Raw genomic sequence first — 14,502 nt, forward strand, 5'->3', positions numbered from 1 at the left:
TGAGAAAATGAGACCGCACCAACGGCGATTAACTAATCCTTCTAAATCTAGCTCCTCCTACATCCTCCAGGAGGATATCGCTCATCCCTTCAAGAGTATCTTCCAAGATTTTAGTCCTCCAGGTAGCTATTTGCCCAAGATTGGTTAAGTAATCGGCACACTTGTTCCCAACAGGAAACATGAATTGAATTGTAAACATCCTTGTACCATTACAATAAGGGAATACATATATATAATATCTACTAACATTAATAACAATAATAATGCACAAACGTTGCAACCGTTACAATCATAATGTCCACATTAATATAATTTATAACACTCCCTCTTGGAAATTATTTGACCACTATCTGGCTTCGTTAAAATGTGCTAGGAAAACCCTGTGTGAAAAATCTAGACATGAAAAATAGTACATGGATCGTTTAATTAATATATGCATGCTTCGTTAAAAACTTCACTAGGAAAACCACGTGAGAAAACATAGTTGAAGAAAAGAGTACATGATATTTGTAAAATCATATATTGTATTGGTTGCCTCATTAAAAATCTTAACTTAAGAAAACCCAGTGGGAAAAACTTAGTTAAGGGAAAAAGAGTACAACCATAAGCCTTTAGGGCATAATCTTCAGGATTTCGGAGTTTCGTCTATTTAAATATTTATTCGAAATTTTCTACCCGTTTATTATATCATACTCATGCCTCGTTAAAAACCACACTAGAAAATCCAATGGGAAAAACCTAGTGAGGGAAAAAGTACATGGTATGTCTATATTTATATGTTGCAAAAATAAAACTGTTGTATTGTTTAAAAAAAATATCGTTCGCCCGTGAAAGCGTGCTGATAACGTGTTGCATTACAGGTTTGTTTGCAGGCCTATGCTCGATTGATGAATGCGAAACAATAAAGTAGCAGGAACAGGAAACGGGAATTGTAAACAATAGAAGATCATTCTTATTCATCCTTGTACCATTACAATAGCGGAATACATATATATAATATCTACTAACATTAATAACAATAATAATGCACAAACTTTGCAATCGTTACAATAATAATGTCCACATTAATATAATTTATAACATAGTTTATATTAAAAGTTATCAAACTCATAATGATATTATTCAAAATTTATGAATAACTTAATTAGTTTAAATTTATTATTTCCTATATTTCGTAAAGTGGCATGATATTTGGCCAACCAAAATCAGATTAGGTTATTCTTTACATTGTACTGTGGTATAGCCTGTCTGTCCCAACAGGATATACTACAGAGGCTACAAGCCTACAACATGTCATTAGAGACGTCCTATAGAGATTGCAATAGAAGGATTTCAATGTCGGGTAGTTACTAGTTAGGACGTTGAAGACAGTTCGAAGTTTGTTATTGGAGTTATTAAGATGGGATAATTTGATTGGTCAAACTATAACTGAGAGGAGTGTTAACGATCGTATACTTTGCTATATATGGAATTTTATGGATTGAACAATGGTTAACATTTCCTAGATTTGAATAGAGATAGGTTGTCTTTGGTTCGCATAAGGAATCTGAATTGAAATGGAAATCAAATGCTTAGTAATGGTAATAAATTTTAGTAAAAGTATTTTACATGTTTGGTAGTAATGTAGAATTGAAATGATTACCAATATTGATGTTTGATTTTGTATGACCCTATAAGCTAGAATGATACATGTTTTTAATTAGGGAATGAGGTTTTAATTGAAGAGGTAATCAACTCTAATAGTTGTGATTTAAAAGTTGTCAACCAAACACTAATTATAATTTTGATTCTCATTCATGGTGTGTAAACACATGAACTAAACACAACCATATTTTACTAAAAATCCATTCCCTATTTAAAAAAGATATCATTCTATCTTATCTGATAGGAAATATCCTCCTCAGCTCGTATGTGGGCCGAGATAGAGACCGTATAAGACTGTCTCCGTACCAGCGACAGGCCTAAGAGGTTCGACCCGAGACTCTACGGTCGGACCCTCGGCCATGAAGGTCTGACCCGACGACCTCCCCAGTCCTAGCCGAGAAGGCCGGGAAGCGCTTCTGTGTGTTCCGAACAGTCGAGCTCGTTGACAGCTATCAAAAGTCTAATCAAAGACGCCACGTGCATGTCACTTCCCACCGCCCGAAGTCGGTCCGATGCATGGATGACACGTGTGTGACATGCTGAGGGAACGGACCTGGCGGACTTCCACACCTATAAATACTGCATTAATGGAAGAGAGAAAGGACTTTTGGAGAGCGGGAGACTCGATCAGCTTTACCACCTCGGAGCCTTGTCAGCCCACTGCCGACCGCCCGAGTCAGCTTAGATCGGCCCGAGCTCATCCTTGTATTCCATTTTGGGTTTTCGCCCAGTAATAATGCGTCATTTTACTATACGCTCTTGCATCCGTATTTTACAGTATCATTATCGGTAATATGATTTTTAAGTTTGGATTAGTGCTTTTAGATTTTTGTTTTGATTTTTTGTGTTCATATTGCTACTTTGGATGTCATTATATTAGGATCAATTACCTTGATTTTTTATTTTTGTATTTTTAAAACCTTTATTATATTCTCATTATAGGGTTATACATAACTAAACATCAATATTGGTATTTATTCAAATTCCACCTTACTATCAAACATGCAAAATACTTTCACCAAAACTCATATCATTACCAAGTATGTATTTGATTCTCATTCCGATTCCATTCTCATGTGCGAACCAAATAGTATTTTCCTATTTGTTATGAAAAAAACTTGCGTGATACCGTCTCACGAATATAAAATGTAATACTTATACCAACAAATGCAATACTAAATCATGAATAAAGTATTACATTTCATCTTGACTCCATCTGTCACACAGATAAAAATTTGTGAGACGATCTCACATAAGTGTGACTCGTTTGTCATTAGTACTAATATAAATCTTATAATAACTGTGACACATACACTGGTTAATTGGTTAAGTATTAATTGAATAAGATAATCTAGATCAATCGTTCTTTGTAAGACTCAAAAGAGAAAATAAAGTATATTGTATATTTGTATGTACTTTAATTTATTTTACTCCTTACACTCTTATGTGTTAACTGATTATTAACTCTATAAAGAAATCACTTTTTTTTCTTCTCTTTCGATTAATTAATATAAAATACGGAACTGAAGTATAAATATTTGAAAATTCAAATATTATTTGGGAAAGAAAATTAAGAAATGAAAAATGGTTTGGCCAAAAGCCAGGGGTCCAAATTTGTGAAAGGAAAATTGGCAATGAAAATAATTGATGGCTGACAGCCACGATATGGAGTGTCCAGCCTGGAAATCAACATTGGATAGTGCTCTGGTCAGTTGACACTTGACACTATGCCTAAAATCTGCTATTTCTTATCCCAATCCTAATATTGGAAATTATGTTTTCACCTGATGTTAAGGTTAAGGCTTCCAATATTATGTTGTGCAATCAGATTTCAAATTTCATGAAAGCGATTCTTTAACAAATTATTTAAATTTTATTATTTTTGAACAATTTAATTTTATTATTTACCCTATACATTTTTGTAATCGTTTGTTATGTAATTGAGCTAATTTATTGTGCATTATATATTTGAGTGTGATCATTCATTTATTAATTAATAATGTTGTACACAGCATTAATCCTGAAGACTCTTGTCAATGGCTAACTAGATGCTCGAGTGCTAGCTAGTCAACTAATAAACCATCGGACGAAATGGTATTAGTTCAAGCTAAATTAACGGAACTTAAAAGCTATTTTCTTCATGCAGAAGGTTAAGATTTGAAATATTGCATGATAGAATTAATTAATCCGGTGGTCCAAATTAATTAGATCCGATTAATTAAAGGAATAGAGGAACACAGAGACAATGTATAATGCTCGAAAGAGAGGAGGTGTTCATATTAACGGCTTAAAGAGAGTACAAAGAATGTAATGATAAGACAAGTTGTCCTAAATGAGGGCAAAGATCTTGCTTTTATATTTGGTCTCTCCTTGCAACTATCCCACGTGAATCGAGCGCCACCCACTAGGGGGCAGGTGGTTAGGGTCCGACCGCATCTTCAGCCTACCTCAACTGACCAGACCCCACCAACCTGACCTCATGGGCTCGGGTCGGACCGCCTTGAGCCAGCCTTAGGCACCAGGGCCAAGCTTGAGGAGGCCAACCTATCCCCATGAGCTCGGGTCGAACCACCTTGCGTTGACCCCATGGTTAACCTTGGGCATCGGGGCTAATCTCGGGGTCTACTTAGCCTGGGTAAGTTTGCCTCCTATTGAATAAGTTCTCCTTAGCATCCATCCGGGTCATTTTGCTCCGAACCCATTCTTAATATATCTATGATAAAACCCACACTCTCAAACTTGTGAGTTATTGTCTGTGTTTCGATATATGCCGACCTCGTTGTGCCATTTCGTGGCCAACCATGAAAATCGTCCATGCTACCCGATCATGTACCACTTGGTTCATGTATACCTGAGTTTTTCATCAGCAAGATTATTCCTCAAATCGGAACCTAAGCTCGCTTGGAATCTAGCTTGCCTTGGACTCTTCTTTAATTTATTTTTGACTCTAGCTTGTTTTGGATCCTTCCCCTATAAAGACCAAGCAAGCCTGAGCCTCATAGAGGTCGGCCAGATGGAGATGAATGGCACCACTGACCTCCCTCATGCCTTCCAACTTGTGTAAGTAACCACTTCTTCCTGCATTGATGATGATCTCCCAGTGCCCCTTAATGAATGCCTAGTCTCGACTCCACCCCCACTAGAGCACATTCACATCAACAAATACAAGGTCAACCTCACCTGGGTTGAAGAGCACACCGATATGCCTGCAAGTGACCTCTCCTCGGAGGCGTAGACTAGATTGCTACTTGTGTTTCCCTTTTATTGGTTCCTTTGGTTATGTATTCTTGTTGCACTCAGAAAATATTTACTCCTTTTGTGATTAATCATCGGTTATCTCTAATCCAATCCATTCGCCTTTTTTGTTTTTGCTCATGCTATTGTGGTTGACTTGAGTATCCCTCGAACACCAAATCCTCACACGGTGCTACTCTTGGGTGAAAATCGAAGGTGGCTCAAGTACTAAGCTCTTATTTTTCCACCTTGACCTACCTCGGGGTCGACCTTGCGCCTTGTTGGGATCAATCGTTGTGATTGGCTTAGCCTTGTACTTCGGGGTTGGCTGTTATGCTCGACTTTACCTTATGCCTTGTTAAGCTCTATCAACCTCTAATGTAGGGGTCTCTCAACTTTGGAATGACCATGGGTTGTGGTCCGAGCGTTTTTCATTCATGGGCTTCATCTAGTTGGCCTTAGAGGGGTCAGGCTTCCCCTCCCCTAGGTGCTTGCGCCATGGCATCAACTTTCGCTTTTTTTTTAGCTCTCTTGTTGACATAGTAGATAATGTTTCATTCCTTTATGATTAATGATCCTCTTGCATTCACTTTTTTCACTTGTGCACATGCACTTCTCATTCACATTGCGATTGTCTCGTGTATCTTGGGCTTGGTTCACTGTCTCTCCGGCTGAGAGCACTTCTCGATTGTCTTAGTAATCGACCTTAGTGATTGGCCTCCACGGTTGAGCCCGTGGTCAGACTCGCTCCTCGCTAAGATTAGTTGTCACTCGGTCCCACCTTGAACCTCTAGGTTAGCCATGCTCAACTTGGCTTTGGGCTTCCTTGAGCTTGTCTCAAGCTCATGTGGAAGTGCCTCTCGGTTGTCCTCAGCACAAAAATGCTTCTTGGTGAGCTAGACAGACCCGAAGTGAGAGGATTTTCTTCATTTGTCGAGTTCATTTGGTCATCCGCGCAAGTCGGACCTCTTCTTCCTTAGGAGAATATGTAATGGCCTTAATTAAGGTCTAGAGAGTTAAAGCTATTGTGTTATGGTCTACTTCTGTACTCTCTTAGGCGGACTCCATGCTATGCTTTCGTTTCCGCTTGATAACCGACCTTAAGGTTAGCTTAGGGCTCCCAGTAAGGTTAGCCACTACTCGGGTTGGTCTCGTGCTTAGCTCGACTTAAAGCCTCGTCGAGGTCGGCCGACCCCAAGTGTGAGGCCTTGGTTGACCTTTACTCAAGGACTTCATTGACTTCTTAGTTTTGTTTTTTTAACCTTAGAATGCCCTACGGGTTGAGTTTGGAGCTACTTTCATCCATGGGATTTTTCCAATTGATGTCGAAAGAGGTCAGACATTTTCCCATTTATGTGATTGCGTCATTTCTTTGATTAAGGTCTCGAGAATTAGCCATTTTGGCTAAGGTTTTGACCTCGGCCAAAATATTTGACGATAGGCAAGGTTGAACCTCATATCGCCCTTGGGGAGTTAGTCATTTTGGCTAATGTCTTGAAATCGGCCAAAGGACTCTTTCGTTCGGTGATAGGTAAGGTTGGGCCCCGTATCGTTCCTCGGGAGTTAGTCATTTTGTCCAAGGTTTTGACCACGATCAAAAGACTCTTTCATTCGGCAATAGGCAAGGTCAGACCTCTTCTCGCCCCATGGAGTTACTCATTTTAGCCAAGGTTTTGACCTCAGCCAAAGGACTCTTTCATTCAATGATAGGCAAGGACATACCTCGTATCGCCCCTAGGGAGTTAGTCATTTTGGCCATAGTTTTGACCTTGACCAAAGGATTCTTCCAATCAACAATAGGTGAGGTCAAACCTCGTATCGTCCCTCGAGAGTCAGTCGTTTTGGCAAATATTTTGACCTCAGCCAAAGGACTCTTCCATTCGGTGATAGGAGAGGTTAGACCTCGTATAACCCTAAGGGAATACCTTCCCGTTCAGCACTAAGTGAGGTCAGGCCTCGTAACACCCATAGGAAAAGCTTCTTCATTCAGCACTAGGCGAGGTTTGACATCGTAATGCCAATAAGGACAAATCAAGGCCGAGGCCGGCGCACTAGGAGAGGTCGAGCTTTGTAACTTCATTTAGGAGATTTGAGGTCGGGGTTGACCCCCTCGACCTTGAGGTCAACACTTGGGGGTTTAACCCCTTCGTAACACTGTTAGGGAGAACCTATTTCAACATCGAAGTCCTCGGCTCGAGGTCGACAATTGGGGTCCAACTCTCCATTCCATTAGGTCGGCACAGTCGGGGTCGAGGCCTAGGGCCCCAAGGTAGACACTTTCGGTCGAACCCCCTATTTAATTTCCCCCTTCAAAAATAGCAAAAATGATTTGAGTATATAGATTCTTTTTACGAACTAACTCATCATAGAAAGACTAAGCTCCCTCTCCCCCCCCCCACCCGAGATCTAAGCGCAATAGTCTCATGGAACTCGATCAATCATGGGAGTCGTCCACCCTAGAGAATGACCTAGTGATCGACCAACTTCAGTCTAACCTCAAGGGTCGGGTTAGCCATTCGAAGCAAGTAGAGTTCTTCTATTCAAACTCGGTAATTCATGGGCTCAGGTTTTCAAGACGAGGTGAGTATTTCGGTGCAAACTTGATAATTCATGACATCGGCCTCTTAGAATGAAGCAAGCCATTCAACGCGAGTTTAGCAATTCACAAACTCAACTTTTAAGAGCAAGACGAGTTCTTTGGCACAAAATCATTGCCTCAACTTCTAAGAGGGAGATAATCCCTTCTACATGAGGTCAGAAAATCATAACCTTGACTTCGAGTAGAGGGGCTAGTTCTTCAATGCGAGCTTGACAATCATGATTCGGACAAAAACAAGTTGGGATCTACCAAAAGTGAAAGCAAAATGAGCTCATTTTCATAAAGTACAAGAGTTTAGCTATAAGCCCAAGCCAAGGTGAGCTTAGACTTCTCCCCCCTCTCGGGGAATTAAGGTGGCATATGGGGTCGGAGCCCAATTCCGCCTTTGGCATGATCCATCAATTGGTATCAGAGCCATTTCATACCACCAACAATGCTACACGATCGATAGCAACAACACCATTAGTTATAAACAAAAAATAAATTAAAAATTAAAAAAGGTGGCAGTTGTCATCGTCTTCTTCATATCTGAAGAACGCCAAGCGTTCACCATGTTTGAAGTGATTTGATCTATATAAAGTTTGGCAGTCTAGCTGAATGCTATAAGGGACTTGTAGATTTGGCGGTCGATAGGGATATTTTTGTGGCTAAACTCTATGACATTATCCGAATTAAGTCAAACTCACTTTTTTGTTAGCGTTAGATGTGGAAAAAATTTCTTCCAAGAAAATTCTCCTTCATTACCTGGCTCACTTTGAAGGATAGGTTTCGCACAAGGGATAGGATTCTCTTCCTTAACATTGACATCCCCCTCTATAATTCCATGCTTAAATCATCTAATCACATCTTTACTTGTGCATTTTCATTGCAGGTATGGGATAAAGTAAGTAGTGAATTCGATTTTGTGAAAAAGGCCACGACAATTAAGAGCTCTTTGAAATGGAACAACAAGCTTGATAGGGATACCCAAATCCATGTTGAAGAATTCTCCTGGCGCTTTTATTCTTGTTGTATTATTTTTGGCAATGCAGAAATGCAATTTTCCTTGGGATTGCACTCCACACACTGACGTGCTTGCCTACCTCATTTATAAATACGTGTATAAATTCATTTTTGCTACACACCCTTCTCACTTTATTTTTGCTTGAATTTGGTTGCGACCACTCGTAGGTATCAGCGATGAAGCAATTCCCTAACCCTGCCCACCGGTACTAGTAATGGAAAATCAAGTCCAATTATAGTTGTCCACTTACTAAAAGCAGGGATGGTACGTAGTTCAGACTACCCCGTAGTTACTGGCGGGTTTAGTAGCTTAGTCTATCTTAGCAGCGGTGGTAAAGATCCATTGATAGTTGCCTACTTAATAAAAGTAGGGATGGTAATACAAACTACTATGTAGGTATCAGTAGTGAAGTGATACCCTAGCCCGGCTCACCAATACCAGTAAAGGAAAATCAAGTCTGGTGATGGTTGCCTACTTACCAAAAGTAAGGATGGTGGTATAGACTTCCCAATCACAAAAATCTCGGTACTTGTGATTGTTTCTACAGAGTCTTGATCTTCGCTCGTTGGTTGTGAATTTTCTTTAATTTGGTGGTCTCTTTGAGCTAGCGGATTGCCTTACATGTCTCTCATTCTTGTTGGAGTCAGATGTTACCCATCCAACCTGTTTTACATTCATTATTGGCTCAACCTTCTCTGGTTCTCTTGTGGTTTTCGATTGGCTTACTGTACATACTAGATTCGGCCATCATGTCAGTTACCTGCTTCACTTGGGGATAGCTCCCTCTAGTTTTATTTAGCTTTGTCCTTTTTGATTTGTTTATCAATTTTTTGTTAATTGGTAGGGAAATTGGATGGACCACTATTTCTCTTCAAATGTCGAAATAGCATCTATCCACTTATTGTTTTAGTCATACTAGTCTGATTTCTTTTTTATGCCTTTCTTTAGGTTTACTTGTGTTTTGATCGCTACCTTATTATTGTTTGTGGGCATGGCTTCTATTTTTGTGAACTTTCCTCTTGGATCGGAGTATGTCCTGTTAAGACTTAGTCTTTTCTTAGTAATAGTAGCCCTATTCTTTTGGTTCTGTTGTAACTAGCTTCCTCTTCCTTTGCATTGCATTCTATTTATTCTGCTCTCTTGAGATGAATAAACACAAGTTCCATTCAGCTCTTACATGGTATCAAGAGCCAATTCTCTAACTGAGATTTTTTTTTTCTCTTCTTTCTTCATCATGGCTGCTGCATCCCAGGCAACTATTATCCAAATTTATGCCACAACCCACTTTCCAATTAAACTCACTTCTACCAATTTTCCAATTTGGCGTAAACAAGTAGAGTCCACACTCATAGGGCTCGATCTTGTTGGTTTTGTTGATGGCACTAAAAGTGCTCCGGTCAAATATTCTGATGAGGCACTAACCACCTTAAATCCAGCTTACACAGCATGGTTCAGGCAGGACCAGATTATCCTGAGTGCTATCTTAGGAAGCTTAACAGACACATTCCAACCTGTTATATCATCTGCAGCATCTGCATGTGATGCATGGAAGCGGTTATCCACCAGTTGTGCTTCGTCTTCTCGAGGACGTATAGTCTCGTTGAAAGCCAAGCTAGCCAAGAATCCAAAAGGCACCCGCCCTATTGAAGTGTATATGCGAGAAATGCGAGCCATTGCAGACTCTTTGGCTCTTGCTCAGAGTCCGGTCTCCGAAGAATATCTCGCAGTCCACATCTTTACACAACTAGGTGATGAGTATAACTCAATTGTAGGAGCTCTTCGTGTGCGGACTGACACCATCTCGTACGATGAATTACACGATGTCCTCACCGATTATGAACGATTGTTGAAGGATAATGAGGTTGTCACACAACTTCACATGCCCACGGCTAATGCTACACAACCACGGTTTAATGGTCAATGGTCTTCATGATGGCGGTCGCTCCACGACGGCATATGTAACTGATAATTTAAGTGCCTCCTTTGTGTGTAAGAATCCAGTTTTTCACTCCTGGATGAAACAATTGGCGCTCGATTATTTCTTTGTTCGTGAGCAGGTCAGTTCAGGCTCCCTACAAATCAAGCATGTCCAGTCTTCTGAGCAGGTTGCTGATATCTTGACAAAGCCACTGGGCCACCGCTTGTTTGCTGGGTTTCGCAATAAGATTGGTCTCACTGATGGTGCACCAATCTTGCGGGGGCGTATTAAGACTTAGTATTTTGTTAGTAATAGTAGCCCTATTCTTTTGGTTCTGTTGTAACTAGCTTCCTCTTCCTTTGCATTGTATTCTATTTATTCTGCTCTCTTGAGATGAATAAACACAAGTTCCATTCACCTCTTACATGTCCTGTATACTTGTATTCTTTGGGTTAATATTATAATTTATCATTACCCAAAAAACGAAGGTCACACTCAATGCCTTCCTCATATGGAACAAAGCGACACCGATAATAAATTTATTTTTATTTTTTTAAAATTTTGGACTAAAATGTCACGTTACCTCTAGTTTAATCAGTTACCTATCTTTTTTTTTTATAAGTTTAAGAGTTTAGCTGAAATGTTTAAAGGTTTGATAATTTCTAATTGTTATTTTATTAATAATTGAAAAGTTTATTTGACATTTTTTTATGTAATAAATACAAAAATATGATTAGTTGATATGGACCCGCGAGTATGTATGTAGTTCGTGTATGATTGATGTATAGAGGTCAAATCTGACATCTGATCTCCACCCGTAGGCTCCATGGGAGTCGTTGCTAGCTACCATGTGAAACATTCCACTGTACTCATGCATTTTAATTGGAAATTATGATGGTACGTATGTAGAAAATGCAATCGAATCGATTAAATACCTTTTTATCTCTATTTAACAAAGTCAACTCACACGTTACTTATTTCTTTAACTAGTATTTTGTACGCGCGATGCGCGAAAACTAATGCCCAATATTAAAACATTAATAAATACAAATAATTAAAATTTATAATTCAAATTATATATACACAAATAATATATGTATTTTATACACACATATATGATTTACCATTAATAGAATTTTAATTAAAATATAATCAACCATTAAATAAATTATATAATGATTTTAATAAAATGATAATTAAAGAATAGGAAAAAAATATGATAGATATAGGTGTATGGTAATAATGATGGAGTTAAAATTAACGGTGTTATAACGGTGTAAGGGTAGTTTTGTATAACAAGAATGTAGTAGGGACATTTTTGTCTAATAACGTTGAAGTGTACAACATTTAAAGCAAAATGCATACATTTATTAGCATACAAAAAGATGGACATAAATCAAGGATATAACCTTGATTGAGACTTATTATGTTTTTAGATATTATATAGATATTTTAGTGACAAAAATAATATCTATTTATGTCTTTATTAACATGCTCTATTCTGATTAATTGAATAATAGAGAAAAGCAAGTTTTTTTTTTAACAATTACTAGTCGATTGGTTATCACAATATCAAAAAAGAAAATACTATATGCATGGACTCATATTTATTACTCCCAACTTTTACATTTTTTTACAAATTTTTTATGTAGACACTTCTTTTAAGATTTACATGATGAAACTATTTCATTATCGTTTGACACATCATGAAGTAAATTAAAGTGAAGGAGTAAAATTTTAGAGTATATGTAAGTAAAATTTGGAATTAGGGATGAAGATAGTTTGAGCCATGCAAAGGAAGCAAGGGCCTCTATAGTCAAAACAAATGCACGTGAACTCCTTTGGACATCTGCGTAGTTTATTTGAATAATTGATAATGGGATATATGCCAAATTATGTACTGTGAGTTCATACCTATTCACATCACACATTATTGAGTTATGGAAGAAGAATGTTGAGAGGGCGGGTCGTTGCTCCTTGGAATCAGGGCAGTTAAAATAGGGATCATGTCTAATAGTTTAATAATTTAAACCTTCATTATTTTTATTTCGACAAAAATTTATGTGAGACGGATCGAATTTCAATATAATGGTACAAAAAGATATCTATTTATAAAAGTAAAAAATATAATCCAAAAAAGACGTATGAAATATAAAAATTTAAGTCTAGAAGAGTAGAAGATCTAGAAAATCTCTATATCTAAACTAATTCAGTCCAAATCCATATAGACTTCAACTTATTTTATTCTATGTCAAAAGTGAAAAAGTAACAAAATTTTTTGGTCTAAATATAATGCATAAAATTCAACAAAGAAAAAAAATACAATTCAAAATTTAATTTAAAATTAATGAAATTTTCGCACATATTTAAATACAAATTTATGCACCCAAATTTTGATGGCAATTACTTCTAAGATTTTATATAAACTATATATAAAATATTTAAGAAAGAAAATTAGACCCTTAAAAATTGAGGGTCATGTGTGATCGCCCTAGCTAGATAGACATGACAGGCCAGTACTGCTTGGAATTGCAAATATGCACGTGAAATGTTGTTGCGCCACAAAAATCGGCAAATATGTTGACTTTTTAAATATAGTGTTGATATATTTAGTTTTTATACTCCATGCAGTGTGTCACTATGACTCTGCTTCGTATACTTAATTAACTTATAAGCTAGTTTAAAATTAAAAATTTAAAAATTAGTAGTTAATAACTAATTTTGAAACGCTACTATTTATGATACATAATTTATAAACTAACTGAAAGTTGAAAGTTGAAAAGTTAATAGGTGAAGTTAAAAAGTTAGCTAGTAGCTAATAAGCTAACTCATTGAAATTAAAGCTCTGTTTTACACACTTAACTGAAAAGCTTGTCTAGAATTAAGTTCTGAAATTTTGTTGTAAGATATTTTCAAATGATAATGTCACTTATTTAATTAGTGTTTTTTATATAGGTTGTTATTATTTAGTTGATGCGGGTTATACAAATTTTGAGGGCATTTTAGTGCCATTTAGGGGCCAAAGGTATCGCCTAAATGAATGGTGTCAAGGTTATCAACCAACAAGTCCAGAAGAATATTTTAATATGAAACATGCAGCCCAAAAGGTGTTTTGGATTACTAAAAATGAGATGGGATATTCTTAAAAGTCCGTCATATTACCAGTAAGAACACACAAGCATGTTGTTTACTTCATAACTTTATTAGACAAGTTATGAGTGTCGATCCATTGGAGAATATTGTTTTTAGTGAGTTTGTAGGAGTAAACAAACATAGTCAAGACAATGTAATAAATACAGTTGAGTCATCGGATGCTTAGACAAATTGGCGCATTAAATTAGCAACACAAATGTTCAATGAATGGCAAGCATCTAGGCAACCTTAGAGTCATGGTTGTTCTTTCATTGTGTTTGAACTATGTTATTATGTAATGAGTGACATTATTATTTATTAGCTTTGATGTTTGTTATATGTAAAACTCCATCTATATTCTCAATACATTGAAGTTTTTCAAATGTTAAGTTTTTAATGTATTTTAATTATTTATCTTGTGTTATTAACTTTTGAATTTAGAAAGGAACTATGACAACCACCGACGTAGGAAGTTCAAAAGGAAAAGCAAGGAGGTGGACACATGAAGAGGATACTGTTTTAGTCTCTTATTTGGTTGACTCCATAATTTAGGAACGAAAAATGTTGACACTAGATTTAAAGGTGGATATTTGTATGAGTTGGAGAAAATGCTACAAGCTAAATTACCTACGTTAGTGTCCTGTTAGTGCTGTAGAGACTATAGGTTTAGTCTTCGTACGAAGCTTATTAACAAGGGTTGTTCGTCGGGATTGGTTGCGGTGCCCACGAAGAAGAAGCGGACCGGAAATTAGTGGATTAGGAAATCCTAAGGAAGGAATCCTTAAGTAGTGGATTAGGCAGGTTGCCGAACCACTATAAAATATCAGTCCATTCTTTCGCTCTCTTTATTATTTTATTTTATATCTTTTAAATTGCGTATTATTTTCACACTCACACATTGCATCTTAAATATCACTTGGCATTTTAGCACACAACTTTTAATTGCCTCATCCCCCCCCCCCCCCCCCCCCC

The sequence above is a fragment of the Ipomoea triloba genome, chromosome 4 (genome assembly GCF_003576645.1).
Source record: "Ipomoea triloba cultivar NCNSP0323 chromosome 4, ASM357664v1".
In the NCBI taxonomy this organism is placed as follows: Eukaryota; Viridiplantae; Streptophyta; class Magnoliopsida; order Solanales; family Convolvulaceae; genus Ipomoea; species Ipomoea triloba.